We start from the raw sequence: 20,000 nt of genomic DNA, 5'->3' as shown, positions 1-20,000 counted from the left end.
ATGACTAACATGCAGAGAATTTGCCGTCTGTGATCATCTCATTTCAAAACGATTCAATATTTTCTCTGGTGCAGAAGTCAGCCTTTGTGTTTTACGTAAAGTAACAGAAACGAACATAACTGTCAAATATAGCAGTTCGTGAAACATAACAAGGCTACAGGGGTTGGCAGCTCTTTAGGGCCTATCCTCTTGCCTCTGAACAACTGACACTAGCTGACAAAAGAGGAGCAGGAAGGAGATACAAGGGGGGCTATTAAAAGCTAGTTTCATGGTCTCAGCATTAAGTCATGTCAGAGACAGACACTTCTGATATCAAGTGTCTTAGGGCGAAAGTGCCACAATCAAATATTAATCAGACAAGGTAGCTGGCAAGGTGTCTTGTCACTCTTCAATCCCACAGAAGGACTTTGGACTGGAGGTCAGAGTTAGCTTGTTAGCCAGCAGCGAGTTAGCGCCCACAGCCAGCCAGCTAGCTAGCTGCAACTGTGGAAATAGCTGTTGTTGTTGCTGAGTGGGCAAACGTCTTTCATGTAAAATAAAAAAATAAAACACTATTTTGTTCCTGGACTAAGTGTTTGTATTTCTTTTCTCTCTGTGTCTGTGATTGTGAGGGGTAACCTTAAACTGGAGCAGGTGTGTGTGTGTGTGTGTGTGTGTTGGGGGGGAGGGGGGGTGTGTAGTCAGTCTGTGTGGGCTGTCATTAAAATGGCCCCTGAAGGTAAGATAGCGTTCACACTCTCTCTTCTCAGGGGCGATCTCCAAATCGCCATCTAAGGATTCCTGTCTGCGTTTTTGTCGACTTGGCCTGAAAATCTCTCCCCTCTCATCCCAGCCTCAGTGAGTTATTAGACATGACAGCGCTGTAACTAAACTTTAAAAGATGTCTCCACACACAGGGGCAGATTCTACTCTTCTCCGTTTGAAGTTACCGTCAGCTACAGCACGGTAGATACTTTTGTTTTTCAGATGGAAACTCCAGAATGTTCTTTTGCAGCTTTGACGTGTTTTTTCTCCTCCTTGGCTCTGAGCGACACCCTTTTGGCCCCTGCCTATGACAGCCGCAAGCATGAGATTCAGTATCTGAAAATCTATATTTTATTAGTTTATCATTTGAAAAGAACTTGTGTTTTTCAATTGATTTCACTTCATAGCTCCTAGATCAATCCAGAGAATGTTGTTTTGGAGTAGTGGACATTGCCTCTACATTCTGGATTGATTGCATGGTGGTGGTTTGGAAGGTATCTATTGGTGGCTTTTGACACAGCAACCCACATACCTGTATGGAGCACAGCTAAAGGTTGGAGGTGAGTTACGTCTTCAGGGCATATATAGGTGTACAGAAGCATATACCTGCAACCTTCTCTCCTCTCTCTGCTTCTGGTCTGGTGCTGGACGGACAGACTGGAAATGGACAGGGGGAGAGAGACATACAGAGACAGATAGACAGAGAGACAGCGAGAGACAGACAGATAGATGGACAGAGACAAACAGATAGATGGACAGAGAGAGAGAGAGAGAGAGAGAGAGAGAGAGAGAGAGAGAGAGAGAGAGAGAGAGAGAGAGAGAGAGAGAGAGAGAGAGAGAGAGCGAGCAGAAAAACAAACAGAGAAAGACATGAAAATGTGTCCTCATGTTCCAGGACAGCAGGGTCATTGTTCCCAGTGCCTGTTCCTCTAATCAGCCAGCAGGCAGTGAGTGTGTCCTCATTTAGAAAACCCTCCCTTCCACGCTCTAATCAGCGTGTCCTGTAACCTGGTTACCCATCCCCTGGCCTCAGCACAGGGACATAATTGGGACAGGGCCTTGGACAAAGTGAAAATTAATAACTTTTTGTCAGCCTCTCGGCACCAGGGCACACGAGCCTACGCACTGCCAATTAGGGGAGGTGATGCGATAAGGTCTGACCAGGGCTAGCGGGCTGACTCGATTAGCTCTGGGCCGGGCCGGGCCGGGCTGGGCCAGGACAAACTCAGGAGACCAGACAAGAGGAGATCGCTAATGAGTTTTCAACCTCCATCTGGAGATGAATGTTCAGCAGAAATGAGGGGCTTGGTGGGGTGAGTGGGGAAGGGGATGATGGGGGGATGGGGAGAGGTGTGGGGGGTGAGGGGTGTGGCTGGCTGTCTTTAGGGACATGACCCCCTCTCCCAGACCTCCCACAACCTCTTCTAGAAAATCATTTTCATATCTGGAAGCATTTGTACTTCCACCTTGAGAAAACGTAATCACGCTCAAACAGATGTCTGATAGAGTGTGTGTGTGTGTTGGAGTGTGTGTGTGTGTTGGAGTGTGTGTGTCAGCAACGGTGTGTGTGTAAGTGTGTTTGTTGGTGACAACGCGTGTGTGTGTGCGTGGGGCTGTCACCGAGACAGACTGCTCCATGTGTCGGATCCCCCTCCCTCCCTCCCTCCCTCCCTCCCTCCCTCCCTCCCTCCCTCCCTCCCTCCCTCCCTCCCTCCCTCCCTCCCTCCCTCCCTCCCTCCCTCCCTCCCTCCCTCCCTCCCTCCCTCCCTCCCTCCCTCCCTCCCTCCCTCCCTCCCTCCCTCCCTCCCTCCCTCCCTCCTAATGATTTGGTGTATCTCGGAGATGCTGCAACACATGTAACTGAATGATAAGCTTGACTGTCAGTGTGTGTTGCTGTTGTCATCATCTTGTGAGGACAAGTCCATCACGGAAATTCCCACTTATGGGAATTACGATTATCATCACCAAATAAAAAACATGGATCCTCCAAAAACCGAGTCATCCTATAGCGGTTGATGGTTGATATCAATGCATTTTCTTTGTGCAGTTTGGATTGGATGACGTCTAGCAACAATGGCAGTCTCAGACAGGCAGTAATCCAATCAAATCATCCAAGTTTGTTTCCAACTGCCATTAAAACACTTTCGAGAAGACTCCATTTAGAGCTGCTCTAACGATTCAGCCAGCGCGATCCTGTTACAGGATACAAGGACGTACCTGGTCATTAGGCACACGCCTGACACTTTCCTGTTCTAGACAACTGATCTTCTAGTCCATCTTGGGTGTAACCTTGTAATCGGTCCCCACTGCCACCAAATTACAGTTCCAAGCCCCATCACATCGGGCCCTCTCACGGTGGAAGTTTCCGCCTGGTTTCAGGTGACCAGACAGATGGGAGGATAATGTTATTCTCTCATCCTGCTACAGCCCCTCGTTTTGTCCTCCACCTCGCTCCACCCTCCCCCGAGCGCTACGCCCCCACCCTCTCTTAAACAGACTTCTGTATCTCAAGCAGCACTTTATTGTGGCGTGTTCGTTTGTCCAATCCTATTACAGTAACCAGGAATCCATGTGAATCCGATCCGGTTTTTGGGGGTGATCTCTAAAGGACTCCATTAGCTCACTTTTCTTTCTCTTAATTTCTCTCTCTCTTTCATTCTCTCTCTTTCCCTCCCCCTCTATCACTCTCCTCCCCCTCTATCACTCTCTCTCTCTCTCTCTCTTTTTCTCTCCCTCTCATTCTCTCTCTCCCTCCCCCTCTCACTCTCCTTCCCCTCTCTCTCTCTCTCCCTCTCTCTCTCTCTCTCTATCTCTCTCTCTCTCTCTCTCTCTCTCTCTCTCTCACTCTCCTTCCCCTCTCTCTCTCCCTCTCTCTCTCTCTCTATCTCTATCTCTCTCCCTCTCTCTCTCTCTCTCTCTCTCTCTCTCTCTCTCTCTCTCTCTCTCTCCCTCTCTCTCTCTCTCCTCTCTCTCTCTCTCTCTCTCTCTCTCTCTCTCTCTCTCTCTCTCTCTCTCTCTGTATGTCTCTATGTCTCTCCCTCTCTCTCTCAGAGCTGTGTGACGAGCCATCCTTCCAGTTTGACTCCACGGGCCTCAAAGTGAACCCTTCCTTCCTCTTCTCCAATCCTCACTTGATCTTCCTTCAGGTTGTTGTGCTTCTAAGGGGAGATTCAAGTGTATTTACCCCACTTGGAGGGCTCCTCTCTGGGCTTGAGAATGTGTGTCTCCCCCCTCCTCCCTCCTCTGGGAGTCTCTCCCAGAGCAGTCTCTCTCTGAGCGGAGAGACAGGGGAACCACTGCCCCGAGCTGGGTTCCTCTCTCTCTCTCTCTCTCTCTCTCTCTCTCTCTCTCTCTCTCTCTCTCTCTCTCTCTCTCTCTCTCTCTCTCTCTCTCTCTCTCTCCCACTCTCTCTCCCCCCCGTCTTTTTCTCTCTCCCTCTCCCGCCCTCTCCCCCCCTCTTTCCCCCCTCTCTTTCTCTCTCCCCCCTCTTTCTCTCTCCCTCTCTATCCTTCCCCCTCTCTCTCTCTCTCTCAGATTTATTGAAACTTCTCGTCCCATCCCAGTAAGCTGGTTTGTCAGGAGAGCTAATTTACACTGGCCCTTAAGACTAATTGCAAATTTACGAAAAAATGCTGATGTGGTCCCCCCCCCTCCGTGTCCCTGCCCCCCCCACCCCGTCCGTGTCCCTGGTCCTGCCTTCTCTAACGCACTTCATCTGAGGAACACTAGACTGGAATCTGCTTTCAGTTCCTGGAGACGCTGTTACACAGAGAGGGAGGGAGGGAGGGCTGAACAGCTTTGCCACACATGTTCTCTCTAATGGGACCACAAGCAAACAGGAAGCAGCGACAGAAAACACAACAACAGCACAACTATTTACCGTTTGGTGTTATTTGATTGGGCGATCCCTCCAGGCCTTCCTGCCCCTGAATCCAAATGAGGAACAGAACCCACCAGGGCCACAACAGACACAACAGACACAACACACATTAGCTGGTACAATTAGCAATGTACTACAATTAGCTGCTGCAAGGAACTACAATGAGTATTGTGGTACATTTAGCATTACGCTACAGTTTGCCGAGTCGCAGGTATAGACTCTCCATGAGCTGGATGTCTCTGTGTTCACATCAGATACAGGCTGGGGTCACGTGAGCAGATTGGTGGGCACTTATTTTCGTAATTTTTGCAAGGAGAGTCTGTTCCTGTTGCTCTGATCACGCGAAGCCGACCACTGGATTTGGTTTGTCAAGATTTTATTATGTTTAATATATTTAAAACATTTAGAATTGTTGACTTTCTTTCTTGTGGGTGGGAAAGGGAGGTGTTGTGAGAAGGGAAGTCTAGAGACCCAGCAGGAGGGATGAAGTCTAGAGACCCAGCAGGAGGGATGAAGTCTAGAGACCCAGCAGGAGGGATCAAGTCTATAGACCGAGCAGGAGGGATGAAGTCTATAGACCCAGCAGGAGGGATGAAGTCTATAGACCCAGCAGGAGGGATCAAGTCTAGAGACCCAGCAGGAGGGATGAAGTCTATAGACCCAGCAGGAGGGATGAAGTCTAGAGACCCAGCAGGAGGGATCAAGTCTAGAGACCCAGCAGGAGGGATGAAGTCTAGAGACCCAGCAGGAGGGATCAAGTCTAGAGACCCAGCAGGAGGGATGAAGTCTAGAGACCCAGCAGGAGGGATGAAGTCTATAGACCCAGCAGGAGGGATGAAGTCTAGAGACCCAGCAGGAGGGATCAAGTCTAGAGACCCAGCAGGAGGGATCAAGTCTATAGACCGAGCAGGAGGGATGAAGTCTATAGACCGAGCAGGAGGGATCAAGTCTATAGACCCAGCAGGAGGGATCAAGTCTATAGACCGAGCATGAGGGAGAATTCTTCTTTGGCTGGAGCTTGGTTGTTTTTGGAACCGATTTAGGGTTTTGCCATCGCAAAACCCTAAATCGCATTTCGTTTAATGAAAGCACTTAATAAAATAACCTTTATATTTTAAGAGGTTTTCAGCTATTTCTGAGATAAATAACCCAAATGGTGCCCTGATTTTATTTGAGAGCTTGGGTGATATTTTTGGAACTCAGTTTCAGCAGTTGGTGTGTGTGTGTGTGTGCTGGTGTGTGTGTGTGTGTGTGTGCTGGTGTGTGTGTGTGTGTGTGCTGGTGTGTGTGTGTGTGTGTGTGTGTCTACGCGCCCCTACCAACACATGGAGACTGATTGGGTTGTGCTATATGCAGCCACATGATTCAATCAGAACATATTTTCCTCTCATCAAGGTTCTGACACGTCCAACACACTTTGTGGCTGGTTTGACATGCAACTATGTAGAACTTAATACCTGTCAGGGTGTAACTGCTCTGGGTGACGTTTTGGTACCAGCATGTGAGAAGGCTTTGATTGGATGAGAGTCTGACATGTTCACATGCAGTCCTTCAAGGATTTGTTTTCTTGCACTTGTGTAATTTGTTCGCATGCTGAGGTCTTGGGTGGAATCCTATCCCAAACACCTGCAGATTAAACAACTCCGAACACACACACACATACTCTGAACACACAAACACTCCAAAACACACACCCTCTGAACACATGCACACATAACCAATTTGTTTAATTCTTCTGCTTCAATGACTGTGTGTGTGGGGGGGGGTGGGGGTGGTGGTTTCCCTTTTGTTACCCAGAGCAATCACATAATTACCAAAAAAAACCTGTATCTGCCACACAGAGCTTTGATGGGCCTGGTTGTGTTGGTGCAGAGCAGCTGTTGTGGATTGTAATAGCTCCCAGACCACACAGCCAGGAGGAGGAGGCCCGGAGACCTGATAAAGCACGCTAACACGCTAGCTCTCCTTAGCTGGAGCAGCTCTCTGAGGTGTTCTCACTGTAATGGGCTCATAAAGGGTTCCTTGGGCCACAAACAATCAGCCTGGCTGGAAGGTGGGGAGGGAGGGGGGAGTGGGGTTATGGACACCCAGCGATAATCTCCCCCCCTCCTCCCTGAGGCATGCTCGGTTGCTCTGGTACCTGTGGTTACCACAGTTACCCTGGCAGGCCTGTTAAACTCTGGCTGGGATGTTCCGACTGCCTTTCCAGACCTCTCTCTCTCTCTCTCTCTCTCTCTCTGTCTTTATCCCCCTCTTTCTCTCCCTCTCTCTCTCCCCTCTCTCTCTCTCTCTCTCTCTCTCCCCTCTCTCTCTCTCTCTCTCTCTCTTTCTCTCTGTCTCTCACATCCACACATATGTCAGACTGAAGAAAGAGAGAGGGAGGGAAAAAATCAACTCGAGGTACCTTTCCCTCACACCTTGCCTGCCCCCCCCCCTCCCCAGAGGCGAGCCAGGGAGGGATCTGGAGCACATAGGGAACACATTTGGCCAGGCAGGATGCCAGGCAGGATGCCAGGCCCTCACATTCCCATGGACAGACATGTTCTGAGGATAGAGGGATGACAGAGAGAGGGAGGGGGGGGGGAGGAGAGAGAGAGAGAGAGAGAGAGAGAGAGAGAGAGAGAGAGAGAGGGAGGGAGGGAGGGAGGGAGGGAGATGAAGAGACAGTGAGAGAGAGAAAAGGGAGAGAGAGGGAGAGGGGGGGAGGTAGAGGGAGAGCAAGCTGCAAACATTATTGTGTAAATATTTCCCTATTGGATGTGACACATCTTTTTAAAGTAGTTCTCTCCTTCTCCCTCTCTCTCCGAATATGTCCTATCTCTTTCACTCAAGATCATCTCCCCTTGTTTTGACTGGTGTGTTGGCTACACTGGACACAAGAGATGATACAAAACAGGGAGAAGAAGAGATGGAGGGAGAGAGATGGATGAAGACAGAAAAGATGTTGGAGGATTGAGGGGTGCATGGAGGTTGCGGAGGGAGGGATTGATAGCGTTTGATTTTGATTTGTATTGCGTCAGGAATTTAGCCGTTCATTTTATGCCTGTTGTCCACATTTAACATGTACCTCATGGTACAACTATCCCGCTTTCACGGGAGGGGGGAGGGTTGGGGAGGGGGGAGGGGGTATGGGAATTGGAAGTGCATGTTTAGTGCTGTCTGGATCAGAAAGCACCATGTATTTGTGTGTCAGGGTGGATGAGTGTGTGTGTGGGTCTAGTTGTTCCCTGGTGATGACTACATGAGTGTTCATTTCTTTGTGTGTGTGTGTGAGAGGGAGACCTGTGCTTGTGTGTATGTGCGTGCGTGCGTGTGTGTGTGTGAGTGTATGTGTGTGTGTGTGTGAAAGAGAGAGCCCTGGTTTTGCAATCTCATATTCCCCACAATCATCTCTGATGCTGATCTCTATTTTCATTTCTTACGTAAGTAATGCACTAATGACTCCTCTGCTCCAGGAACTCACACTCTCACACACTCATAAACACACACACTCACACACTCACTCTCACACACACACACACTGCAAGTGTCTTGATGATTGTGCCTTGTGTGTGTGTCCACCCTCTCCCCTCTCTGGGGTGATGGTGTGTGTCGTGTGTGTGTGTTCTAGACTGTTCTCTCCACATGGCCTCCTCTGTCTTTTTATAGCGCTCTCCCAGCATGCAACACAACCGCCACCCTCTCTCTCTCTCTCTCTCTCTCTCTCTCTCTCTCTCTCTCTCTCTCTCTCTCCCTCTCCCTCTCTCTCTCTCTCTCTCTCTCTCTTTCTCTCTCAGAGGAACGGCCCCTAGATGTGACCTTAGCCTGTGTTGCCGTGGTAATGAATGCAAGGGTTATCCTCTCTAACCCTGACCACTGCGGCCCTCAACATTTCAGTTTCCAACGCTCGCTGACTGTGGAGGTGGCCTAGTAACGCTTGCACCAAGGTCACATCTTAAACAAGGTCTCTGTTTGTGTGTTAGTGTGTGTGTGTGTTAGTGTGTGTGTGTTAGTGTGTGTGTGTTAGTGTGTGTGGGGCGGAAATAAAGATAGCCTTGATTCCTCCAACCAACACCATCCTCCTCCCCCTCTCCTCTATTATACTCCCATCTTTTGCCCCTTCCTCTTCTGGACAATCTCCGTGCCCCCCTTGACACCACACACACACACACACACACACACAGACGGGTCGTTTATCTTCCCACCTCCATCTGAGGTGTCTCTGGCATATGGAGAGGACTGGCACTGTGTAGAAGAGCTGATACAGGAGAGGAAGAGGACGAGGGAGGGGGGGGGGGGGGGGGGGCGGGAGGGAGTAGGGGGGGGGAGTAGGGAGAGGAGGACCGGGGGGGTTTGGTGGAATAGGTGTGATTGCGTCACTGCAGCATTTTATCCTGTGACTCTCACCAGAGACGTTGTGTTGTTTCTGGATTGTTCTCTTTGTGTGTGTGTGTGTGTGTAAGCACAGGTGAGAGAGAAATAGAGGCAGACGTAGAGAGAGTTAGAGAGAGAGAGTTAGAGAGAGGTCTCAAGTAGGAATCATTCCCAGCTCAAGGCCCCTGCAGCTTCAAAGTCTGGAATTCTCCTGGGTGGGTTCTCTGCCTGCCGATGGCTCCTCCCTGTTGAGCTATCGCACCTAAGACCCCAGTGATGACATCACCCCAGGCCCGGGGGGGGGGGGGGGAGCAGAGGGAAGGAGGGAGGGGTGAGGACCATGGGAGGGTGAGGGGGTGAGGGAAGAGGGGGGCAGGGCAGGATAAGAGGGTGAGGTAGGTTGGGGGGTGTTTGATGTTTGTGTCTCTGGGTGACGAGGGCCTTGGAGCTGTCTGCTCGCAGCCCGGCAGCGCTGGACTCTGATTGGACAACAGAGCCACCCCAGTAGCTTATCAGATTTAGCTTGGCTTAGCAGCTGCAATGTGTGTGTGTGTCTCTGTGTGTGTGTGTGTGTGAGTGGGGAGAGGGTGAAGAGGGAAAGGGTCAATCCGCTCGTCCCAGATAATTTAGACGCCAGCCAGAGGGTCTGACAGAGAGAATCACACTGAATACCTTCTTATTAGTGTGTGTGTGTGTGTGTGTGTGTGTGTGAGAGAGAGAGAGAGAGAGAGAGAGAGTGTGTGTGTGTGTGTGTGTGTGTGTGCGTGTGAGAGAGAGAGAGAGAGAGAGAGAGAGAGAGAGAGAGAGAGAGAGAGAGAAAGGCAGAGAGAGAGAGAGAGAGTGTGTGTTTCATTAAGTCTGACCTGAACTTCATTGTCCTCCACTGTAGGAGAAACTCCGCTCAGACTGATGCATTATGGGACACGGGACACTCCCGTGCCTTCATCCAGAGTATGTTAGTTTTATGTTTATTTATTTATTCCAGGAGAAGAAAACATGAGTGAGCTCGTCTCGTCAGTATCTTGTCAGAAGCGTTTACAAGCACTTCAAAGTTTTAGCTAATGAAGGCAAAAACATCACTGGCTCCCAAACGACATTAAAGCCAAGCACCGTTCTTTCATTCGTTTCTTGTTTTTCAGTTTCACTTCAGTTTCCTTTTTTTCTTGGCTCTAACTTGACTTGTTTTCGCCCCTGTAGCACAAACAAACCATGAGGTGCTGCCTTGTTGTAGCCCGAATCAAACGTTAGCATTTGTTAGCAATAAAGGGTTGGTTTGACAACGATCCAGAGCTATGCTCTTGGACCCTGGGCCAACGTGACGCCCTGGAAAATACAGGAGGGGGGGGGAAGAGGGGAGGGGGAGGAGGGGAGGGGGGAGGAGGGGAAGAGGGGAGGAGGGGAAGAGGGGAGGGGGGAGGAGGGGAGGGGGGAGGAGGGGAAGAGGGGAGGAGGGGAAGAGGGGAGGGGGAGGAGGGGAGGGGGGAGGAGGGGAGGAGGGGGAGGAGGGGAGGGGGGAGGAGGGGAAGAGGGGAGGGGGGAGGAGGGGAGGGGGAGGAGGGGAAGAGGGGAGGAGGGGAAGAGGGGAGGGGGAGGAGGGGAGGGGGAGGAGGGGAAGAGGGGAGGAGGGGAAGAGGGGAGGGGGAGGAGGGGAGGGGGGAGGAGGGGAGGAGGGGGAGGAGGGGGAGGAGGGGAAGAGGGGAGGGGGAGGAGGGGAGGGGGGAGGAGGGGAGGAGGGGGAGGAGGGGGAGGAGGGGGAGGGAACAGCATAGAGGAGACAAACACATCTAAAATGCTGATGGAATCCTCTGTTGTGTCTCAGTTTTACTCTGTTTTGTGTTTTTTTTTTGTCGACAAATCCCCAACATCATGTGGTGTGAAGATGTTCACCCTCTCATGCGGTCCTCTGCTCTCTGTGTTGGAGAGGGGTCATATTAAGGTTTCTTCTTTCTTCTCGGGGTCCTGCGGGGTACGCATCCCCCCCCCCACCACCACCCCCATATGTAGCAGATCTGAGTTTCCAGCGTCAGTGACAGATATGAAGAGTCGATGACAGGAATTGTGACACTGTGACACACCCACTTCTCTCCCCCCCCCCCTTCCTCCTGCTCTACAGTGAGTGTTGTTGTATTCAAGTGTTAGTGTGTGAGTGCATGTGTGTTTGAGTCCCTAAGCTCCCTTCAGCCCTTAAGGCCTCAGCTACAAATTCCATTTAGGGGTAAAAATGTAAAAATCCCCTCTTCAAGTTGTTCCCAGGTGGCAGGTCAGAGAGAGATGGAGAGGGAGGGAGAGGGGGGGGGAGAAAAGAGAGGGAGAGAGAGAAAGCGAGGGAGTCTTCAGGACTGTGAAGGTGGAGTTAGCCAGTCTGGGTTCAGGACTGTGTGAAGGTGGAGTTAGCCAGTCTGGGTTCAGGACTGTGAAGGTGGAGTTAGCCAGCCTGGGTTCAGGACTGTGTGAAGGTGGAGTTAGCCAGTCTGGGTTCAGGACTGTGAAGGTGGAGTTAGCCAGTCTGGGTTCAGGACTGTGAAGGTGGAGTTAGCCAGCCTGGGTTCAGGACTGTGAAGGTGGAGTTAGCCAGCCTGGGTTCAGGACTGTGAAGGTGGAGTTAGCCAGCCTGGGTTCAGGACTGTGTGAAGGTGGAGTTAGCCAGTCTGGGTTCAGGACTGTGAAGGTGGAGTTAGCCAGCCTGGGTTCAGGACTGTGAAGGTGGAGTTAGCCAGCCTGGGTTCAGGACTGTGTGAAGGTGGAGTTAGCCAGTCTGGGTTCAGGACTGTGTGAAGGTGGAGTTAGCCAGCCTGGGTTCAGGACTGTGAAGGTGGAGTTAGCCAGCCTGGGTTCAGGACTGTGAAGGTGGAGTTAGCCAGTCTGGGTTCAGGACTGTGAAGGTGGAGTTAGCCAGCCTGGGTTCAGGACTGTGAAGGTGGAGTTAGCCAGCCTGGGTTCAGGACTGTGAAGGTGGAGTTAGCCAGTCTGGGTTCAGGACTGTGTGAAGGTGGAGTTAGCCAGTCTGGGTTCAGGACTGTGTGAAGGTGGAGTTAGCCAGTCTGGGTTCAGGACTGTGTGTCTGTTGGCAGCTCAGTGATCCAACATTGTTTGACTCTCCACCCCGGTGTGTTTGTGGGTCTTTGAAGGCTTTATGGCTTCGTGTGACTCGGACCCCAATAGGTTCCAGATGCTGACTGTGTGGGAACCAGAGGGGAGGCAGGGAGAGAGGGAGGGAGGGAGGGGAGGGGGGAGAAAAGGAGGGGAGGGATAAGGGGAGGGAGAGAGATGACGGGTGGGGGGAGGGAAAGAGTGAGGAAGGGATGGGGACTGAGGGAGAGAGAGGGACAGAGGAATGGGAGGGAGGGAGGGTGGGTGAGGGGAGTGAGAGAGAGAAGGAAAGAGGGAGAGAGGAAGAGAGGGAGGGATGAGGGGTGAAATGAGGGAGAGAGGGATGAAGGGAGGGAGAGAGAAACAGAGAGAGAGGAGGGAGGGAGATAGAAAGGGGGAGGGAGGGAGGGAGGAGAAGCGTAACCAGGTGTGACCCATCACATACCCTAGATGTTCTTCATGGATATCCTGACTGATCTGAGTGTGTGTGTGTGTGTGTTCTCTCCCAGACGTTCTCTGTGGATGAGACGGGGAGGGGGGGGAGGAAGGAATGTGATGTGGGTGATGGAACAATGTCAATAATCTGACGCAGGTAAGACAAACTGACAGAGAGAGAGACACTCACACACAATCTCCCTCCCTCCCTCCCTCCCTCCCTCCCTCCCTCCCTCCCTCCCTCCCTCCCTCCCTCCCTCCCTCCCTCCCTCCCTCCCTCCCTCCCTCCCTCCCTCCCTCCCTCCCTCCCTCTCTCATCCCTCCCTCCCTCCCTCCCTCTGACCTCCTGAGTGCAGCCTGTGCCAAGGCACGGTCTCCACGCTGGAGTCCAGTGTTCAGCACATTTGCTCCTGGCTGGCTCCCCACACATGGCAGCACTCGTAGTCTGGGCTCGGCCCGGGCGGAGAAGAGCCAGGGGATCAGGGAAACGTCTGCAGGTCCCGCTTTCACGTCTCCAAACCGCAGCCACTGATAAACGTCTGGCTTGCTCAGTGTAATTACCTGCAATCCTCGTGCCTATTCTCCTAGCGCTGCAGACGAGAGCTTCCACAGGAACAGGAGAGAAGCTAGCTGGTAACAGAACAGGAAGGCTAGCTGGTAACAGAACAGGAAGGCTAGCTGGTAACAGAACAGGAAGGCTAGCTGGTAACAGAACAGGAAGGCTAGCTGGTAACAGAACAGGAAGGCTCGCTGGTAACAGAACAGGAAGGCTAGCTGGTAACAGAACAGGAAGGCTAGCTGGTAACAGAACAGGAAGGCTAGCTGGTAACAGAACAGGAAGGCTCGCTGGTAACACAACAGGAGAAGCTAGCTGGTAGTTGGAGGGTTACTGGTCTTACTGTATGTCAGTATGTTTTTTTTGAGTCTTCTGTATAGAAAGATGTTTCTATGAAAGCGAGGGTGAGGGAAGAAAATGGGTGGAAAAGGTTGTGGGAAGACTGAGGTCTGAGTTCAGGAAATGTGCTTTTCATTTGAGGAAAGGTAGAATATATGAGGGGAGGGAAAAAGAACAGAAGTACGATTTGGCTAAATTTGTTTCTGTTTAAAATCTTGCGTCCTGCGAGGAAGGGAGGGTCTGGTCAGGACTCCAGAAGCAGCAAGGGTTGTGTTGTGGTTGTGTTGTGGTATTATTTACATTTATGCATTTAGCAGATGCTTTTATCCAAAGCGAATTATTATTATTATTATTATTATTATTATATATTATTATTATTATGAACCCTTTGCACATTTACATTTAGTCATTTAGCAGACAACTCTTATCCAGAGCAACTTACAGTAAGTACAGGGACATTCCCCCGAGGCAAGTAGGGTGAAGTGCCTTGCCCAAGGGCACAACGTCATTTTGCATGGCCGGTATCGAACCGGCAACCTTCTGATTAATAGCCCGATTCCCTAACCGCTCAGCCATCTGACCGCCAACAGACACACTTCCTGAACTCAAGCACTCACATAAGCAGGAACAGCCAATGGCTGAAGAGCTAAAGTTTTGGTTGTGGTGTTAAGGGATCCTGATTGGTCTGTCCGGTGGTAGTTTGGGAGGTTAGGAAGTTAGTTGATTTGTAAATGCTCAATATTACTTTATATTCTTTCCCTCAACACACACACACCACACACACTACCCCACACCCCATACACACACACACACACACACAACCCCCCCCCCCCACACACACACACACACGATTCCCCAATCCCATGTACATACTCACAAACACTACCCCACCACATACACAAACCACACATACACCACCAAAGTAAAGGGATAGAGGCAGTGTGTGTGTGTGTGTGGGCCCAAACTTTCCCCACTCCAGCCAGCGTTGTGTGATCAGCCTGGGCGGGATAACACCTGAGTATCGACCAGCCTGGTCCAGACCAGTTGAGTCCCAGACCAATGCTCTTTGAGCAAACACATAATAATTTTTTTGTTGTTCAATATTATACTTATTTTTTATCATACAAATACCACCACTGTTTGGAAAATATACGTTAACCGGACTACAATTTGAGCTCTGTTTTTATTGATTTCATTGTGAAAATAATAATAATGCTGTGATAGAGAAGTGAGAAGTAAACATGTCAGCATTCTGTGCTCGTATCCAAACTGAACACTATCACCCCACACCTCTCTCTCTCTCTCTCTCTCTCTCTATCTCTCTCTCTCTCTCTCTCTCTCTCTCTCTCTCTCTCTCTCCTAGGAGAGAGAGAGTGGATATTTACTCTTCAGATTATATTGGAGGACGAGTGACTCTCTAGTGTCTCTGATAAGCAGGCAGGAGGGTCAATCCAAAGCTGGAGAAACCGAAAAAAAATATTTTTCTCTCCTTAGGTTAAATTCTTTTTTTCCCTCAAACTTCCCATCACCAATGGCTCGTAGGTCATTAGGTTTGATAGAATTCCCTCCCTCCCTCCGAACCTCCCTCCCTCCATCATGTGGTCCGAGAGGTGTTGTGTGAGAGAGGGAGTGTCTAGGGGGGTCACAGGGTCTCAAGCTAATTTACAAAGATCCCGAATCCCTGTCTTATCATAGGCTTTAAAGGTTCTGGGGTTGATTAACAAGGCGCTCGCCTGTTTATCAGTTTAGGGCGTCCGGGCGGCGATAAGTGCCCAGGCCATTAAACATTCTATTTCCCCTAATATTTGTTGGCAGCCATCTGCTTAAGTGATCTGCTGTGTGTTTAATTAAAAGGGATTCCAGCTCCGTGGGGTTAGAAAGAGACAAGTCTGTGATGAGTTCAGCTCTTCTCTGTGTGTCCCTAGCTGACAGGGCCCACTGCCCCCTCCCACCCCCTCCTACCCCCTCCTACCCATCCTACCCCCCTCCTACCCCCTCCTACCCCTCTCTTACCCCCTCCTACCTCCCCCTACCCCTCCTACCCCCTCCTATCACCTCCTACCCCTCCTACCTCCTCCTGCCCCTCTCTTACCCCCTCCTACCTCCTCCTACCTCTCCTACCCCCTCCTACCTCCTTCTACCTCCTACCACTTCCTACCCCTCTTACCCCCTCCTACCTCCTCTTACCCCCTCCTACCTCCTCCTACCCCCTCCTACCTGAAGGGATGAAGGGTGAGGAGGTGGAGGGATGAAGGGTGAGGAGGTGGAGGGATGCAGGGTGAGGAGGTGGAGGGATGCAGGGATGCAGGGATGCAGGGTGAGGAGGTGGAGGGATGAAGGGTGAGGAGGTGGAGGGATGCAGGGATGCAGGGTGAGGAGGTGGAGGGATGCAGGGTGAGGAGGTGGATGGATGCAGGGTGAGGAGGTGGAGGGATGCAGGGATGCAGGGTGAGGAGGTGGAGGGATGAAGGGTGAGGAGGTGGAGGGATGCAGGGATGCAGGGTGAGGAGGTGGAGGGATGCAGGGTGAGGAGGTGGAGGGATGCAGGGTGAGGAGGTGGAGGGATGCAGGGTGAGGAGGTGGAGGGATGCAGGGTGAGGAGGTGGAGGGATGCAGGGATGCAGGGTGAGGAGGTGGAGGGATGCAGGGTGAGGAGGTGGAGGGATGCAGGGTGAGGAGGTGGAGGGATGCAGGGATGCAGGGTGAGGAGGTGGAGGGATGCAGGGATGCAGGGTGAGGAGGTGGAGGGATGCAGGGTGAGGAGGTGGAGGGATGCAGGGTGAGGAGGTGGAGGGATGAAGGGATGCACAGTACTGTTGGAATCTCTGTGTGAGGCCTGTGGTCTGAGGAGGGAGAGAGGAGTTGAGGAGTTGAGGAGTAGGGGTGTTGAGGAGTTGAGGAGTTGAGGAGTTGAGTAGTTGAGGAGTTGGGGTGTTGAGGAGTTGAGGAGTTGGCACCTTGTGGACTCAGTATGAGTTCACATCACAAACATAACAGTGTGTGTAGGCAGGTATGGAGCTACTGACCAGCAGGAGACAGCAGATGCTGACACAGACACACACACACAGACACACACAGACACACACACACAGACACACAGACCCCCCCTCCCCAGACCCCCGGGGTGAAAGGGTAGCTGTATAATGGTTTGATTTGCCAAACGGCTAGTTGGATCGATGCAACTGTTTACCGTTTCTCCTTCTCTCATCCTTTTTGTCTTGTTTCTAATTTAGTGTTCCCAAACTGAGTCTCTGCTGTGCTTGCAGCTTCCACCTCCTCCCCTCTCTCCATCACTGTCCATTGATGTCCCCCACCCTCTCTCCTCCTCCCCCTTCTGCCTCCTCAGTAGGGTCTCAGAGAGAGGAGGAAGAGGAGGGAGAGACAGGACGGAGGGAGAGAGAGAGAGACGGAGAGGAAGAGAACAAGAGAGAGAAGGAGAGAGAGAAGGAGAGAAAGAGAGAGACAGAGAGAGAGAGAGAGAGAGAGAGAGAGAGAGAGAGAGAGGGCAGATGCATGCCTGTATTCTTCTACTCAGGACTGATGGATCGTCAATAACATTAGCCAGCCCTGCAGTCTCTCTCCGGTCTAGAAGCCGGGTCGATACGCCCCCAGTAAAAACCCTCCAACACGTTGACAAGCCCTCTCTCGTCCTCCCTCGCCCTCCCTCGCCCACCCTCTCCTGCCCTCACCCTTACCAGAAATGAGTTTGTGTAGGAAAACCCAGAGCGACCCACCCACTCGGTCCCAATCACACCAGACCAACACTTGACTAAGATTTATCGCCAGCTTCGACCTCTCTCCTCTCTCCCTCCCTCTCCCTCTCTCTCTCTCCCTCTCTCTCGATCTCTCTCTCTCCCTCTCTCTCTCTCCCTCCCTCTCCCTCTCTCTCCCTCTCTCTCCTCTCTCTCTCCCTCTCTCTCTCTCTCTCTCTCTCCCTCTCCTTCTCTCTCTCCCTCTCTCTCTCTCTCTCTCTCTCTCTCTCTCTCTCTCTCTTCACCCCTGTCTGCGTCCTCCGTTTCTCCAGGTATTTATTATTTACCTGTATTTTAAACAAAGGGGGGAGAAGGGGGAGAAGGGGGGGAAGGAGGAGAAGCGTTGATGGTTGTTGGGGAGAAGGGAGTTTTTTGTCCGTCAGAAGAGGAGGGAGTGGAGATGAGGGGGAGAGATGAGGAGAAGGATGAGGGGAGGAAGAGAGGAGGAGAAGGATGAGGGGAGGAAGAGAGGAGGAGAAGGATGAGGGGAGGAAGAGAGGAGGAGAAGGATGAGGGGAGGAAGAGAGGAGGAGGAGGATGAGGGGAGGAGAGAGGAGGAGAAGGATGAGGGGAGGAAGAGAGGAGGAGAAGGATGAGGGGAGGAAGAGAGGAGGAGAAGGATGAGGGGAGGAAGAGAGGAGGAGAAGGATGAGGGGAGGAGAGAGGAGGAGAGTGAAAACAAAGGCCAATTTGTGAATAGGCACAAATATAGATATTTTTACTCTCTCTCTTTCTTTCTTTCTTTCTTTCTTTCTCTCTTTCTCTCTCTCTCTCTCTCTCTCTCTCTCTCTCTCTCCCTCTCTCTCTGTCTTTCTCTCATTCTCTCTTTCAATTCTGGTCATCTTCTTTCCAATTACAGAGTAAGATACAAATCAATTTGTCCACAATGAGAGCTAATTGTTCCTCACAGTAGAAGGGCCCGGGCCAAATGAATGAATATGTGATTGTATGTGTTCCGTTTTGGTGTGTTTCAGACTGGTTTAAATTGTACCACGGGGAAGACTTTTGAAGTTTCAGATTCACTGCACGTTTCAAGCTTCATCCAGACCGTGACCTTAGTGTCCCCCTCCCTTCCCCCCTCTCTGTGAAGACCTCCACCAGAGGACCATGAGGTAAGGACCAGACTTGGGGACGGCTGAGCAGAGGACCCTTGTCACAGTCCCTGTCCGTCAATCTGGGTTTCTAGGCATCAGACACACACACACACACACCCACAGCCCACCTTACTTGGGTTGAGAGTGTGCCTAGATATGGGTTAGGGTTAGGGTAACAAGCTACCTTGATAGACTCTGGGTCTAGACTCATCTATAGAGTGACAGTAGAGTACTTACCCTCCCTCCCTCCCTCCCTCCCTCCCTCCCTCCCTCCCTCCCTCCCTCCCTCCCTCCCTCCCTCCCTCCCTCCCTCCCTCCCTCCCTCCCTCCTCTGTTGTCATCCCATCTCTCTGAGGTCAGTGGAGGGCTGGTGTGTTTATCAGGCCAATCGATGGAGGCCGCCACCAGAACATTGTAAGGTATGCTGCTCCCATCCCACAGTGAGACCTGTCAATGACGGGGGAGTGTGTGTGTGTGTGTATTAATGTGTGTGTATTCATTTGTCTAAGTGTGTGTGTGTGTGTGCCAGCACACGCACGACTGTTTCCTCACAAGTATCATTCTCTGCATCCTTCCTCCGTCCCTCTCTCGGGGATAATCAATACCTTCCCAACCCTATTATTCTACCAGGGGGCTGGGGGCCTGGGGGGGCTGGGGGGCTGGGGGCCTGGGGGGTGTCCAGGGTATCGACAGGCAGGCAGCTGGAGGGATGAGAGCAGTATGTGTGTGACGGAGAGGAGCTGGGTCTAATTCAAGGTCAGTAAGGTCCTGGTGTGTTTCAGCATGTCCCTCTGGGGGTGTCGTGTCTCCCACTGGCCAATCCAACGGCAGGTGACTTGTCCCACTGGCCAATCCAACGGCAGGTGACTTGTCACTGCATCAGGACCGTCTGAAGAATAAGGCCCAAAGGCTTTTTAATGTTTAAGTGAATTATTATCATTATTTATTTTGATTTAATTACACATATGAAATACAAAGAAAGTCACTGTGTTATTACACTATTTATTACACAGTGGTTACACTGTTATTATGTTATTATACAGTTATTATGTTGTTATTACACTGTTATTATGTTGTTATTACACTGTTGTTAGGAGTCAGAGATGTCAACATGACACAGAATAGAGACAGTCCTGATATGAGGGAGATGTTTAAAATTCCTAAAATCCTAAAAGGATTCTGGAAACGCTGCCTGTCTGTTGTCTGTAGTATTAATGCATTAACATGACGTGAGGTCCAGAATCAGAATCAGCTTTATTTGCAAAGTAAGTTTGCACAAACTAGGAGTTTACTATGGCAGGAAGGTGCATACGGTAAACATATAAGAGTATGACATTTAGAAAATGTAAAATTTAGAAAAAGTACAGCTTCAAAATTAATTGAATTGAACCCTATTTTTTTTTTTTATATATATATAAAATGTACAGTACAAATTAAATAAAGATGAGTGCAATGTGATTTGTACATTGTGCAATGTGTCATGAACAAGAACTGACAGATGGACTTGGTGACAGTGTTGGTGGCAGTAGGGAGTGCTGGAGCTTGTGGATGAGGCCAGCTGCCGACCTTAAGAAACTGTCCTTGTGGTGTGAGGTTTGGGTCCTGATGGACCGCAACCTTCTGTCAGAGGGGAGAGGCTGGAGCAGGTACCAGTGTGACACTAACACGTGTGGTACTAATGGTGTTTAGGTATGTGTCCACAGGTTTTCATCTTGAGTGAAAAATTGAAGTCAGATCTTCAAGTATCTGTAGAAGTA

At 50.9% G+C, this 20,000-nt stretch overlaps 1 long non-coding RNA gene across 1 annotated transcript in view; it reads left to right on the top strand.

The window, feature by feature from the left end:
- Positions 1–19,601, top strand: part of LOC146237123 (uncharacterized) — a 104,410-nt gene extending 84,809 nt beyond the window's left edge. The window contains exons 3-5 of the long non-coding RNA XR_014740983.1: positions 18,124–18,261; positions 18,604–18,662; positions 19,026–19,601. This is a non-coding gene — a long non-coding RNA (uncharacterized LOC146237123). The remainder of the gene's footprint in view (positions 1–18,123; positions 18,262–18,603; positions 18,663–19,025) is intronic.
- Positions 19,602–20,000: the final 399 nt, after the last annotated feature.

This window comes from Hypomesus nipponensis, chromosome 22 (genome assembly GCF_054491055.1).
Source record: "Hypomesus nipponensis isolate SF chromosome 22, ASM5449105v1, whole genome shotgun sequence".
NCBI lineage: Eukaryota > Metazoa > Chordata > Actinopteri > Osmeriformes > Osmeridae > Hypomesus > Hypomesus nipponensis.
The sequence above is the reverse complement of the archived record's forward strand: the minus strand, read 5'-3'. Positions and strand labels throughout refer to the sequence as shown.